The following is a 10000-nucleotide window of genomic DNA, read 5'->3' on the forward strand; positions in this document are numbered from 1 at the left end:
AGATCCACACCCGCGAGGCACCCAGAGGGCACCGCGCGGGGAGACCCCGCCCGGCTTCCACGTCTCGGCCGATGACCTCTTCCCGACCAGGCCCGACACGCCACGGCCCTCAGAGCCAATCCTTATCCCGAAGTTACGGATCCAACTTGCCGACTTCCCTTACCTACATTATTCTATCGGCTAGAGGCTCTTCACCTTGGAGACCTGCTGCGGATATGGGTACGAGCCGGCGCGACATCTCCGCGTATCCCTCACCTGAATTTTCAAGGTCCGAGGGGCCGATCCGGACACCGCCGCATCGGCGATGCTCTTCGCGTCCCGAGCCCTATCTCCCCGCTATGGGATTCCAGGGCGCTCGAACGCTCAGGCAGAAAAGATAACTCTCTCCGGATCTCCCGTCGGCGTCTTCAGGCCACTTTGGGTTACCCCGACGAACTCTCTTGCGAGGGAACGATTTTTAAGACGGTTCCGCAGCCGGGTTCCGGAACTGCAACCGGATTCCCTTTCGCCCGACGGGTGTGATATTATTATAATATAACTTTACACCATCATCAACATCGGATTTCTCCTAGGGCTTAGGATCGACTAACTCGCGTGCAACGGCTGTTAACGCGAAACCCTTCTCCACATCAGCCCTCAAGGACCTCGCTTGAGTATTTGCTACTACCACCAAGATCTGCGCCGACGGAGGCTCCAGGCGGGCTCACGCCCAGACCCTTCTGCGCACACCGCCGCGGCCATCCTACTCGTCGCGGCTTCAAAACGATCGCACGGCACGAGACCGCACGAACGTCCCGCTTGCCTGCGACGGTCGAGTATAGGCTGAACGCTACAGCGCCATCCATTTTCAGGGCTGGTTGCTTCGGCAGGTGAGTTGTTACACACTCCTTAGCGGATTCCGACTTCCATGGCCACCGTCCTGCTGTCATGAGCGACCAACGCCTTTTATGGTCTCCGATGAGCGTTCATTGGGCGCCTTAACTCGACGTTTGGTTCATCCCACAGCGCCAGTTCTGCTTACCAAAATTGGCCCACTTGGCACTCCCATCCGAGCTCCTACTTCATCTTCGAGCAAGAAGGAGATCTCACCCATTTAAAGTTTGAGAATAGGTTGAGGCCATTTCGGCCCCAATGCCTCTAATCATTCGCTTTACCGGATGAGACTGTCAGAATGGCGGAATAAATTCCGTCATGTTTCTCGAGCGCCAGCTATCCTGAGGGAAACTTCGGATGGAACCAGCTATTAGATAGTTCGATTAGTCTTTCGCCCCTATACCCAGTTCGGACGATCGATTTGCACGTCAGAATCGCTTCGGTCCTCCATCAGGGTTTCCCCTGACTTCGACCTGACCAGGCATAGTTCACCATCTTTCGGGTCCCAGCGTGTACGCTCTCAGTGCGTCTCGATAATCGCACGGGGGCTTTCTCGAAACGCCTCGGGAATGCGGCGGGGCGTCTGACGACGCCCGCGCATCTTCCCTGCGGCCGGCTCGAGGCCGACCTTTCACTTTCATTTCGCCTCTGGGTTTATCAGTGTTCCCAATGACTCGCGCACATGCTAGACTCCTTGGTCCGTGTTTCAAGACGGGTCCTGTGAGTGCCCAAAACAAAACCACCGCCGACCGGGACGCGTCCCGTCCGAGAGCGCGCCACTAGCCACGGACATCCGAAACGCGACACCCGCGACGCACTGGGCGCCGGGGGCCACGAGAAGGAAGCCGCTGTGACGCGACGGACGCCCTCCGAAGGGGCGGACGCGATCCTCGTTCTCTACCGTCGCTTTAAAACTCGCCCCGGCCGTGGACGCCGCGGCTCCGCCCCGCGGAGCGAGGCGGGACAGCCGCACGGCGCATTCGACCGAGGCGCAACGGGTCGCGGTGTTATACTGAGAGAGAAGTGCACGCGCTCCGGGAGCCCGGCTGCGCACCCGGACACCCCCCGCCCCGACAACGAGTGCCGAAGGGCGGAGGTGTGCGCCGGGACGCGGGCTCCGACGGAAGACACGATGAATCTCTCCGTTCGCTCGTTTGAGTTCCACAGGTTTACCCCTGAACGGTTTCACGTACTCTTTAACTCTCTCTTCAAAGTTCTTTTCAACTTTCCCTCACGGTACTTGTTCGCTATCGGTCTCGTGGTAGTATTTAGCCTTAGATGGAGTTTACCACCCACTTAGGGCTGCACTCTCAAGCAACCCGACTCTGGGGAGAGAGACCGTCGCGGCCGGCTACCGTCACCACGGGCCTGGCACCCTCTGCGGGTAAGCGGGCCCCGTTCAAGATGAACTTGGACAGGCAGCCGTGACTAATGACCGCGCGTGTATATATTACTCTCCTCCCTAACGCTACATTTCCCGGCGGCCCGCCTGGGCCGCAGGATTCAGCGCTGGGCTCTTCCCGTTTCGCTCGCCGCTACTCGGGGAATCCTCGTTAGTTTCTTTTCCTCCGCTTACTGATATGCTTAAGTTCGGCGGGTGATCTCTCCTGATTTGAGGTCGACAACAAAAAAAAATTCATATATATATATAAATATACATATATATGAATAATGTAAACGCTCTCCGGTTTCGCACGGTACCCGCGCGCGACGCAGAGCGCGAAGAAACGCCCCCGCGCGCCGGCCCGTGAGGACCGGCGGCGGGTTTCACAGCGTCGTCGCTAGCTCGAAAAGCGTCTCGGGGGGACCGAGAGAGCGCGCCAAGTCAAATTTGACCGGACGTCCGTCCGGCGCTCGCGCGCCGGCGGACGACAGACCGGCAACACTCTCGCCGAATCTTCTCTCCGAAGAGAGAAGACGGCGAAGTCTGGTCGCATTGTGTGCGCGACCCTCAAACAGGAGTGGTCCGTCGACAAACTAAGTCTTGCTCGGACCGCAATGTGCGTTCGAAATGTCGATGCTCATGTGTCCTGCAGTTCACACTCTGACGCGCATTTAGCTGCGTTCTTCATCGACCCACGAGCCGAGTGATCCGCCGTTCAGGGTAATAGTGTTTTATGATATATATATATATATATATATATTGTTTATCGGTTGCGTTTTTTTTCTTTTTTCTCTATCGGAAAAAAAATTACATTTTTCACAGAATATAGCCGGACGCGGGAATCGGGCCGACAGACCCGCCTCCCGCGACACCGGCAGTCCGCGGTTCGCGGCGGCGCCCTAGGGCGAAATTCCGCCGCAGTGTTTGCTTATTTTGCGCTCTGCGCGTGTGTATAAATATATTTATACTATATAAAAGAATGAAAATTCATTTTATATTATATTTCACAGGAAATGATCCTTCCGCAGGTTCACCTACGGAAACCTTGTTACGACTTTTACTTCCTCTAAATGATCAAATTCGGTCAAACTTTCCGACGCGTCGGATGCCCGAGACGAGCTTCCGCGCACCAGTCCGAAGACCTCACCAAATCATCCATCGGTAGTAGCGACGGGCGGTGTGTACAAAGGGCAGGGACGCAATCAACGCGAGCTGGTGACTCGCTTTTACTAGGAATTCCTCGTTCATGGGGGAGAATTGCAAACCCCAATCCCTATCACGAAGGGGTTTCATCGGGTTACCCGGGCCGTTAGGCCAAGGAGGACACGCTGATCCCTTCAGTGTAGCGCGCGTGCGGCCCAGGACATCTAAGGGCATCACAGACCTGCTATTGCTCAATCTCGTGCGGCTATATATACCGCCGGTCCCTCTAAGAAGATTTTCATTGTACGCCGGTAGTGAAGACCGCGAAACACACTTCCGCGACGCGAACGCCGCAAGATGCGCGCCCGCGGACTCCTGTGATACCGGTTGCACGTCTATTTAATAGGCTAGAGTTACGTTCGTTACCGGAATTAACCTGACAAATCGCTCCACCAACTAAGAGCGGCCATGCACCACCACCCACCGAATCGAGAAAGAGCTGTTAATCCGTCAATCCTTCCAGTGTCCGGGCCTGGTGAGTTTTCCCGTGTTGAGTCGAATTAAGCCGCAGGCTCCACTCCTGGTGGTGCCCTTCCGTCAATTCCTTTAAGTTTCAGCTTTGCAACCATACTCCCCCCGGAGCCCGAAAGCTTTGGTTTCCCGGGAGCTGCCCACCGGGTTAAAATTATGAAACTTCGGCGGATCGCTGGCTGGCATCATTTATGGTTAGAACTACAGCGGTATCTAATCGCCTTCGAACCTCTAACTTTCGTTCTTGATTAATGAAAACACCTTTGGCAAATGCTTTCGCTTTAGTCCGTCTTGCGACGATCCAAGAATTTCACCTCTAACGTCGCAATACGAATGCCCCCAGTTGTCCCTATTAATCATTACCTCTGGTATCAGAAAGCCAACAAAACAGAACCGAGGTCCTATTCTATTATTCCATGCGTACAATATTCAGGCAAGTGTTAGCCCGCTTTGAGCACTCTAATTTGTTCAAAGTAAACAGCCGCGACGGCCCGCCTCGGCGCGCGGCCGCCCGCGAGGACGACCGCAACACACTGGCGGTGGACGCACCGGCGAGAAGCCCCGCAGACGTGCCTGTCGTACCGCATTCGGTAGACCGACACCGCAGGACACAATTTCAACTACGAGCTTTTTAACCGCAACAACTTTAGTATATGCTATTGGAGCTGGAATTACCGCGGCTGCTGGCACCAGACTTGCCCTCCAATGGATCCTCGTTAAAGGATTTAAAGTGTAATCATTCCGATCACGAGGCCTCGGACGAGTCCCGTATCGTTATTTTTCGTCACTACCTCCCCGTGCCGGGAGTGGGTAATTTGCGCGCCTGCTGCCTTCCGTGGATGTGGTAGCCGTTTCTCAGGCTCCCTCTCCGGAATCGAACCCTGATTCCCCGTTACCCGTGACAACCATGGTAGTCGCATAAACTACCATCGACAGTTGATAAGGCAGACATTTGAAAGATGCGTCGCCGGTGCTAGACCGTGCGATCAGCACAAAGTTATCTAGAATCATCTCGAATGGCGACGGACGGGGCGCGAACCCCGCCGCCGATTGGTTTTTGATCTAATAAAAGCATCCCTCCCGTTGCCGGTCAGGACCTCGTTTGCATGTATTAGCTCTAGAATTGCCACAGTTATCCAAGTAACTATGTACGATCTAAGGAACCAAAACTGATATATTGAGCCATTCGCGGTTTCACCTTAATTCGGCTTTTACTGAGACTTGCATGGCTTAGTCTTTGAGACAAGCATATGATTACTGGCAGGATCAACCAGGGAGCTGTTCATTTCTATATCGCTCCAGGATACGAAGGGCGTCTGAGGCGCGACGGAGTCACCCGCCGCGACACGCTCTTTATGTTCGCACCTATATAACTCACATTCTCGCTCGCTCGAGTTTGCACTCTCGCGATTCACGAGTCTGTTCGTTTTACTTTTAAATTCACTTTTTAACAAGTGAACGCTGGACCTGACGAGACGGACCACATGGATCTTCTCTTTGGCCAAAAATTTAATTCCCTTTCGTCAAATATTAACGTACGAGAGCGCACGCCTTCGGCGCGGCAATAGTGGGGACGTGGATTAGAATCCTACGACCGTTCTCGTTTTTGTTCACGGTGTTCTCTGCTTGCGCGGAACTCCAGAGTTTGTAACACGGGCGAAGTGCAATGCTCGCTCAGCCGCACAAAGGAGCTGAACGGCCACACGACGTTGATTTTCGCAAATGTAAAGCCGGCGCGGCATATCGGCCGCCGCAATGTGCGAACGCGGTGAAAAATGTATTTTAGCTAACGCCATGAGAGACGCGCATAATATACGTACGGCGACGGGTGTCGGCGTCTCGCACGCCGGGCCGCCAGCCATGCGGGGAGCCTACGCGCGTTTCAGGCGAAACGTAAATGAGCCGATGGGTAAAACGCGCGGTACGGTCGGGACTTGGCAAATTCTGCGAGATGATTTTATTTTTTCTTTTCTTTTTTCGTTTGAGAAGACGAATATGGAAAGAGATTATGATTGAAAAATTAGACTTATAATTTGGGTAGGAAATATTTTTGTTTTTTTTTTTTTTATTTTCTTTTTTTTATTTTTTTTTTTATTTCACATTCACATTTGGATCGGAAGGAGGGACGAAATAAAAATCGGCGGGGGTGCATTTCGGATCGTCGCTCAGTGAAGTAAACGAAAAATTTAAGTTTCACGCGGAGCGCGCTCGCGGCCGCCGCGAGACGTCTCGCCGGGAGGGGGCCTCGTTCTCGCATTAAAACTCGGCGAGAGGGTATAAAATATTTCTAAGTTTTTTTGTTTTTTTTTTTTTTTTTTAATTTCACATTCACTTTCGAATCGGAAGGAGGAACGAAATAAAAATCGGCGGGGGTGCATTTCGGATCGTCGCTCGGTGGAAATATTCGATAAACGAAAAATTTAAGTTTCACGCGGAGCGCGCTCGCGACCGCCGCGAGACGTCTCGCCGGGAGGGGGCCTCGTTCTCGCATTAAAACTCGGCGAGAGGGTATAAAATATTTCTAAGTTTTTTTGTTTTTTTTTTTTTTTTTTAATTTCACATTCACTTTTGAATCGGAAGGAGGAACGAAATAAAAATCGGCGGGGGTGCATTTCGGATCGTCGCTCAGTGAAGTAAACGAAAAATTTAAGTTTCACGCGGAGCGCGCTCGCGACCGCCGCGAGACGTCTCGCCGGGAGGGGGCCTCGTTCTCGCATTAAAACTCGGCGAGAGGGTATAAAATATTTCTAAGTTTTTTTGTTTTTTTTTTTTTTTTAATTTCACATTCACTTTTGAATCGGAAGGAGGAACGAAATAAAAATCGGCGGGGGTGCATTTCGGATCGTCGCTCGGTGGAAATATTCGATAAACGAAAAATTTAAGTTTCACGCGGAGCGCGCTCGCGACCGCCGCGAGACGTCTCGCCGGGAGGGGGCCTCGTTCTCGCATTAAAACTCGGCGAGAGGGTATAAATTATTTCTAAGTTTTAATTTTTTTTTTTTTTTTTTAATTTCACATTCACTTTCGAATCGGAAGGAGGAACGAAATAAAAATCGGCGGGGGTGCATTTCGGATCGTCGCTCGGTGGAAATATTCGATAAACGAAAAATTTAAGTTTCACGCGGAGCGCGCTCGCGACCGCCGCGAGACGTCTCGCCGGGAGGGGGCCTCGTTCTCGCATTAAAACTCGGCGAGAGGGTATAAATTATTTCTAAGTTTTAATTTTTTTTTTTTTTTTTTAATTTCACATTCACTCTTGAATCGGAAGGAGGAACGAAATAAAAATCGGCGGGGGTGCATTTCGGATCGTCGCTCGGTGGAAATATTCGATAAACGAAAAATTTAAGTTGCACGCGGAGCGCGCTCGCGACCGCCGCGAGACGTCTCGCCGGGAGGGGGCCTCGTTCTCGCATTAAAACTCGGCGAGAGGGTATAAATTATTTCTAAGTTTTTTTTTTTTTTTTTTTTTTTTAATTTCACATTCACTTTCGAATCGGAAGGAGGAACGAAATAAAAATCGGCGGGGGTGCATTTCGGATCGTCGCTCGGTGGAAATATTCGATAAACGAAAAATTTAAGTTTCACGCGGAGCGCGCTCGCGACCGCCGCGAGACGTCTCGCCGGGAGGGGGCCTCGTTCTCGCATTAAAACTCGGCGAGAGGGTATAAAATATTTCTAAGTTTTTTTGTTTTTTTTTTTTTTTTTAATTTCACATTCACTTTCGAATCGGAAGGAGGAACGAAATAAAAATCGGCGGGGGTGCATTTCGGATCGTCGCTCGGTGGAAATATTCGATAAACGAAAAATTTAAGTTTCACGCGGAGCGCGCTCGCGACCGCCGCGAGACGTCTCGCCGGGAGGGGGCCTCGTTCTCGCATTAAAACTCGGCGAGAGGGTATAAATTATTTCTAAGTTTTAATTTTTTTTTTTTTTTTTTAATTTCACATTCACTTTCGAATCGGAAGGAGGAACGAAATAAAAATCGGCGGGGGTGCATTTCGGATCGTCGCTCAGTGAAGTAAACGAAAAATTTAAGTTTCACGCGGAGCGCGCTCGCGACCGCCGCGAGACGTCTCGCCGGGAGGGGGCCTCGTTCTCGCATTAAAACTCGGCGAGAGGGTATAAAATATTTCTAAGTTTTTTTGTTTTTTTTTTTTTTTTTTAATTTCACATTCACTTTTGAATCGGAAGGAGGAACGAAATAAAAATCGACGGGGGTGCATTTCGGATCGTCGCTCAGTGAAGTAAACGAAAAATTTAAGTTTCACGCGGAGCGCGCTCGCGACCGCCGCGAGACGTCTCGCCGGGAGGGGGCCTCGTTCTCGCATTAAAACTCGGCGAGAGGGTATAAATTATTTCTAAGTTTTTTTTTTTTTTTTTTTTTTTTAATTTCACATTCACTTTCGAATCGGAAGGAGGAACGAAATAAAAATCGGCGGGGGTGCATTTCGGATCGTCGCTCGGTGGAAATATTCGATAAACGAAAAATTTAAGTTTCACGCGGAGCGCGCTCGCGACCGCCGCGAGACGTCTCGCCGGGAGGGGGCCTCGTTCTCGCATTAAAACTCGGCGAGAGGGTATAAATTATTTCTAAGTTTTAATTTTTTTTTTTTTTTTTTAATTTCACATTCACTCTTGAATCGGAAGGAGGAACGAAATAAAAATCGGCGGGGGTGCATTTCGGATCATCGCTCAGTGAAGTAAGCGAAAAATTTAAGTTTCACGCGGAGCGCGCTCGCGACCGCCGCGAGACGTCTCGCCGGGAGGGGGCCTCGTTCTCGCATTAAAACTCGGCGAGAGGGTATAAATTATTTCTAAGTTTTAATTTTTTTTTTTTTTTTTAATTTCACATTCACTTTCGAATCGGAAGGAGGAACGAAATAAAAATCGGCGGGGGTGCATTTCGGATCGTCGCTCAGTGAAGTAAACGAAAAATTTAAGTTTCACGCGGAGCGCGCTCGCGACCGCCGCGAGACGTCTCGCCGGGAGGGGGCCTCGTTCTCGCATTAAAACTCGGCGAGAGGGTATAAAATATTTCTAAGTTTTTTTGTTTTTTTTTTTTTTTTTTAATTTCACATTCACTTTCGAATCGGAAGGAGGAACGAAATAAAAATCGGCGGGGTGCATTTCGGATCGTCGCTCAGTGAAGTAAACGAAAAATTTAAGTTTCACGCGGAGCGCGCTCGCGACCGCCGCGAGACGTCTCGCCGGGAGGGGGCCTCGTTCTCGCATTAAAACTCGGCGAGAGGGTATAAAATATTTCTAAGTTTTTTTGTTTTTTTTTTTTTTTTTTAATTTCACATTCACTTTCGAATCGGAAGGAGGAACGAAATAAAAATCGGCGGGGGTGCATTTCGGATCGTCGCTCGGTGAAGTAAACGAAAAATTTAAGTTTCACGCGGAGCGCGCTCGCGACCGCCGCGAGACGTCTCGCCGGGAGGGGGCCTCGTTCTCGCATTAAAACTCGGCGAGAGGGTATAAATTATTTCCATGTTTATTATTATTTAGTTTATGAATTATTCATTTATTTATTAGGGCTATGTATAGCGTGTGAGCTCGCCAATATATGGCAGTAAAATTTTTATTGTCTTTGAATTTCCTAGAGTTTTAACCATCGAAAAAAAAGAAGATTGCAAATAAAATCAACAGACAATGGAAATTTGATGTGTATTATTTTAATAGATTGTTTATAACAGAAAAATACATAGAGAAATATGCATTTTTATTTTTTGTAATAAAAACATAAAATTTCCATTGTCTGTTGATTTTATTTGCAATCTTCTTTTTTTTCGATGGTTAAAACTCTAGGAAATTCAAAGACAATAAAAATTTTACTGTCATATATTGGCGAGCTCACGGGCTATACTTACGCCATTTATTATTATTAGTTATTATTTATATCAGCTGGTCTCCAGCTGGTCCGACGGTGCGAGCGTCCACCTTCGCTTATGTTCAATGCAATTCGGACACTTGGCAAATTTACCACGTGTTTTACTTACTAACGGATATTGAAATACATTTTATTTATTTATTTATTTTATTTTGTTTATTAAGAAAAACAACAGCAAT

The 10000-nt window shown here is 49.5% G+C and overlaps 2 non-coding genes and 1 pseudogene across 2 annotated transcripts; all 3 read right to left on the reverse strand.

Annotated features, from left to right (window-relative positions):
* LOC148271035 (large subunit ribosomal RNA) overlaps positions 1-2494 on the reverse strand; it is a 4305-nt pseudogene extending 1811 nt beyond the window's left edge.
* Positions 2495-2818: 324 nt separating this feature from the next.
* Positions 2819-2980, reverse strand: LOC148271036 (5.8S ribosomal RNA). Its single transcript, XR_015825220.1, has one exon. It is a non-coding gene; the product is annotated as a 5.8S ribosomal RNA (ribosomal RNA).
* Positions 2981-3268: 288 nt separating this feature from the next.
* LOC148271037 (small subunit ribosomal RNA) lies at positions 3269-5208 on the reverse strand. Its single transcript, XR_015825222.1, has one exon. It is a non-coding gene; the product is annotated as a small subunit ribosomal RNA (ribosomal RNA).
* Positions 5209-10000: the final 4792 nt, after the last annotated feature.

This window comes from Micrasema longulum, unplaced genomic scaffold, assembly GCF_059751315.1.
Source record: "Micrasema longulum isolate JH-2025_06_02 unplaced genomic scaffold, ASM5975131v1 h1tg003152l, whole genome shotgun sequence".
Classification (NCBI taxonomy): Eukaryota; Metazoa; Arthropoda; class Insecta; order Trichoptera; family Brachycentridae; genus Micrasema; species Micrasema longulum.